This window comes from Ischnura elegans, chromosome 1 (assembly GCF_921293095.1).
Source record: "Ischnura elegans chromosome 1, ioIscEleg1.1, whole genome shotgun sequence".
Lineage (NCBI taxonomy): Eukaryota > Metazoa > Arthropoda > Insecta > Odonata > Coenagrionidae > Ischnura > Ischnura elegans.
The window spans coordinates 94,513,464-94,518,728 of record NC_060246.1 but is presented as its reverse complement, the minus strand read 5'-3'; positions in this window follow the sequence as shown (position 1 = coordinate 94,518,728).

Below are 5,265 nucleotides of genomic sequence, written 5' to 3'. Positions count from 1 at the left end.
TCATTAAAACCTAAATCGTAATAAATTATATTATCATGGGAAGTTGCAAATATTTATTCCGTCATTCTTGAATCTTCGGATTTTATTATTGTGTCCTTTAAGGTCAAACCTGTTGAAATCGAATCCATGTCCCTTTGAATAATCTATGGGTTGGGAAAATTCTTTGTCTCCCTGTCTGGTTTGCGATCTTTGGTTTCGAAGCCAAATCTGAGGCAGAAGAGTGTCTGAAATCTGAGGTACGTGAGGCAGGAGAGGTTAGACAAGCAGGAGGTTAGGGGTGGGGTGCAGAAGGTGCTCGGACGAGGAGAAGGAATGGATGAGGGTGGGGATATTTGATGGTGGGGTGAGGTAGGTGGATGGGGTACAGGGGGTGAAGTTGGGAAATTTTGGAACGGGAGGGTAAATTGTTAGAATGGTTGGGGGAGGGGAGGTGGGGCAGGAGACGAGAAAAATGAGGAGGGTAGAAGAAGGCGAATTGGCGGAGGAGGAGGGGTGGAGGAGGAGCAGGGGGGAGGAGGAGCAGGAGACGCGAAGAAGTGGGGATGCGTTCTCGGACGCACGTGTCTGACTTGCCCTCAAGTGTCTGTGTGTGTGAGTGTGCACCCGAGTTCTAACATCTGCGCATGCGTTGGCCACCTCTCAGTGGCAAAAATGTGCTGGAAGGTTTTGCGAGAAGGTTATCGAAATTTCGGTGGGTGAGAAAACTCATTGGTGCGGAACAGTGTTGGGGGCTTTGTGCCTCAAATACCAATTTGATGAAATGATTGCGAATAACCTTTAGATCTTCATTTCTTGCCTTTAGTATAGAGACGAGTCTTTCCGTTAACAGCTACGAATGTTGAAGTCTCCTTCATTCATATATTCGGATTTCGTTTCCGGCTTTCAGCAGTTAGAAATTTTCGGAAAAGGTGCACGGGATGAATTATTTGCAATGGATGCAAAATTTTGGTGCCATGCATATGAGCAAGGAAGTCTAGTAAAACATATGTGGTCAAAGATTTTTCGAGAAGGTTAGGGAAGAAGATTTGACTAAAATTTCGATAGGTGTGTAAACTGGTTAATGTGGAACAAATCAGGGGTTTTTGTGCCTCAAATGCCAATTTGACGAGATGATTGTGAACCTACAGCTCTTCATTTCTTGCCTTTAGCATCGAGATGAGTCTTTTCTTAATTAACTTCGGTCGTTCAAGTCTCCATCATTCATATATTCAGATCTCGTTTCCGGTTTTCCAGCAAAGAGAAATTAAAAATTTTATTCAAGAGATAGACGCAGCATTATGGTACAATAAATATAAACAAGGAAATCTAGTAAAACATATGTGGTCGAAGATTTTGTGAGAAGGTTAAGGAAGGAGATTTTACCGAAATTTCGGTAGGCGAGAAAACTGAGAGGAGCGAAAAAGACATGTCTCGAATACCAATTTGGCGCGATTTATTGCGAATCCACAGCTCTTCCATTTCTTGCCTTTTGTATCGTGGCGAATCTTTTCTTGAACACCTGCGGTCGTTTAAGTCCCTATCATTCATCCATTCAGGTATCGCTTCCGATTTTCGGCGGTGAGAAATTTTAAGAGAGGAGCACGGGCCGCTTATATGCCATTGGTGGAACATTTTGACGCGAAAATAATGGACTAGGAACTAAATCCTACCCGCTTTTCTCTTACCAGCTGTTTCATCTCGCTTCAATCCTGTGAGGTCGTGAAGGTGATTGACAACTGAGGTCAGAGAACTTGGCCTTTTCAGTGAGATAATTTCGGTCTCGGAGAATCTGCGGATTCAGAAGAAATTATTTTTAAAAGGGGAAATGTCGGAAAAAAGTTAGCACTATAACTTCACCTTTAATCAGTGACCAAATGTTACTTAGGAGGAATCGAAGAGGAAGATATAGGAATATAGAGGAATCTAACAATGTTTAACTTTGAGTAATCTGCATATGAGTCATTCACCTTCATATTCGCTCTAATTTTTATCTTCGCGTGAGGTGATGGAGCAAGTAATCACGTATGGATTAGAGTCGTTGTTTTGGGGCGAAATCGTCATTTCTTATATCGGCGCGTGGTGGTATTCAGCATTACGCGTCTGAGGTCCTATGCGTAGACAAGCGTCGTTTAGGTAGGTAAACATAAATAATTTTTTAAACATCGTTGCTGCTGAAGTACAACATGCATACACCTTAACATTTACCATATTTTCAATTTTTCTGGAAATTCCGGCGGCCGCTCCTCCACATATCCCCATCACATAACACAGCTCAAATCAAGCGTTTCAAGTTTTTCGGCGATTTTAATTGAGAAATTTTTGTAGTAATGCAATTGCAGTTCATAAAATTTGAAATACCTCATGAACATAAGGTGATTGTTTCTGCGCTTTCTCACGAGATCTTACGATCTCACGCTGGATCGCTCCAATTTCTTTACCAGTGTATTTTGTCACCCTGTTCATGTTTCACCGAATTTTACAGCGGACCACAGCGTAAATTTTTTCTTGACGATTTGACTGGCTCCTTCGAGGCATGAGACCTCAGCATAGAATAGCATGGTTTACATAATCCCTTGGAGGCGAAGCAATAAAAACTTAGAAAAATAAATTTGTAAAAACGAGAAGAGCAATACAATAATATTATTAATATTTTCTGTTACATTTTAACGCATCAATGGTAAATTCTCGTAATTCATAACGGTGGCCAACCCCTTCTTTTCCCTGCCCGCTTTCGACAACGCAATCCAACGCTTCTGGACTCGCGCAGAAGCGTCCTTCGACCATTAAGCGGAAAGCGGAAAGAGTTCAGACCGCGATCCGCGGGATAACGTCAGTTCCTGCCGCGGGATTCGACTCTATAATCTCAGCCAGGGAAGCAAGTGCTCTACTTAATACGCGATCCTCCTTCGAATTCTATCCCCGTTCATGCCATCCCCTCCCTCATCTCCCTCAGATCCCCCTCCACTAATCCCCACCGTCCTCCACTGAATCCGCCTCCCCGAATACCGATCCCCATCGACTCCCACCCGACCACACCCAACCAAAGGGAGGGCTGCGTCTCCTCCGCCACCCCTTCTCCTTCCCTAAGTCCTCTTCTCCGAGCACTACAATAACCGGATTCTCCGAGCACGCCTGCTCCCCATCCCGCATATCCCTCCACAAGTGTCCGACAAACCTTCCCCTCCCTCGCCTCCGCTCCACCCTCGGATATCACACTAGACTGGGATATCACCCTGTTGGTACAGTCATCAAAAAGGGGTCGGATTATAACAAGTACCTACCTATATATCTATGATGTCTTGTCGGAGAGTAAAATAAGAAAGGTTTGTGAGCTGTTCGGCGGTATTTTATTAAAACTATTTTATAATAACACAATAGCACTTTGCAAAGTTTGTAGTAAAACGAATTCAGTTGTGCAGGCTCATGGTAGAATAACGGCTTGGATCTTTTATTTCTGTTTTCTCACCTTTGAAGTTGAATTTTTGGGAGAATACAAGCACTTTAATGCTTTTTTTGGCAGTGGCCGCGTTATCCTCCGGGTGCAATCCCAGTCTACACCAAACCCTCTTAGTTAGTCTGAGATCAGGACACCAAGGTGGGTCCTCTGAGGGTTACAACGCACCGGGGCCGGGAACCAAGTCCGAGACTTATACGCCCGCGCTCCCGGGGAGGGGTTTGGATGGGAAGGAAAAAGGAAAGAGGCGCCGCGCCGCCGCGATAGGAGCCCGACGACGCCTCTGGGATAGGGATAAGGTTGGAAGGGAGGGGCGGGGTAAACACCTCACCGCTATAGAAGCGGAAAGGGCCCACTAAATAGCGAAATCTGGCATCAGCCATTAATGTGCCAACGATTTTGGTGGAATTTCCTATTAAAGAGAAAAATCCATCGATGAAATCGTTGGATTCTTAGTTAGTCAATGAAAATGTTTCCTCTATTCCTCTCCTGCATCAAGATTTTGAAGATAAATTTAAGTTATTACAACTCAAGGTGGTTTTAGCATTGCCAGTCCTTGAGAGTTATCTTTTTTAAAGAACACCGGCCATTTTGCTACGTTCAAAACTCAAGATATCACCTTTAAACTTTCCGTGTATTTAGAGTAGAGCCTCGCCAAAAATTTTCTGTCCCTCAACTTTAAAATGTTTCCCCGAGAGAAAATATTTTGGTACAATTTTCAAGTTTGAGGCCCATTGACTAAGATTTACTCTTTACAGGTGCTCCAAAAATTTGAGGATGAGAGAATAACTTTAAAAAATTAATTCTTCACGAAAAAAGATCTGTTGAGTTGATCTTTGTCCTCTTATGTAAGTATGTATTTTCGTAAACTTTGGTCCTTTCAAAGAAATACCTTTGGAAGACATGGTCAATGCTCGTCGTGCTCACTCATTGTTAAATTTTCCCGTGGCCTTAATTTTCGATCAATTCTCCAGTTCAGCTTTTTTTAATCTTCTGATTTTAATTTAATCTCAATATTAATAGGCTTAGAACAGATAAATCTTCTCTTATTGGAAAATTTCAAACAATCCTCTGATTTTACCCTTCTAATCTTCTGATTTTGATTCAATCTTAATATAAATAAGCCTAGTATAGTTTTTTACATGTTATAATTACCCTTGTACTATTTTTTTTTATTATTTTTGGCCGAATGTGATGGTGGAGATCAACTTTTCCGAGTTTAGCCGACCCTTACTCCGATCCCGGGAGGAAATAATTTGAATGCAGCCCTCCGTCCTTCGAATGAGACGTAAATACATGATGTCTTGTCCATGTTTCGATGAGAGAAGGCTGGTGCCGACAGCTGTATTCTCTACCTATCACAATTCTACGCTTATTTTAATGCTTTATATCCCGGTCTGGAGCGTCGATTCATGCGGGAGGGATTTGAAAACTGTGATGATTATTATTAACCGTCAACTTCAGTATAAGGTCCTTCGTTCCGATATCCTCTTCGAGACCCATAAATGCCCCCTCATTTCCTTCCTTCGTGAAGCTGACTCGTGCGCTCTGTTATTCACAGCTGCTGCGCTCTCTTCCGGAGGCACACCTCCCTCTCCACCAAACCCTTAAGGCACTCGAGCTTTGACGGTGTGGGGATCTCGGGTGTATCATCAATTACTGTTATTCCCGAGTCAATTCTCGCCTTTTTCACTGAATTTCCGGGAGAATTCCAAAATAAAAATTAAAGTATGCCAACGGGAACGGCCATCAACGTCTGAGCAAGGTCATCGAGTCGTTGTCACGATTATCCTGTGCTGCAAGGCGAGGTCCTCGTGGATCCGACTTTTCAA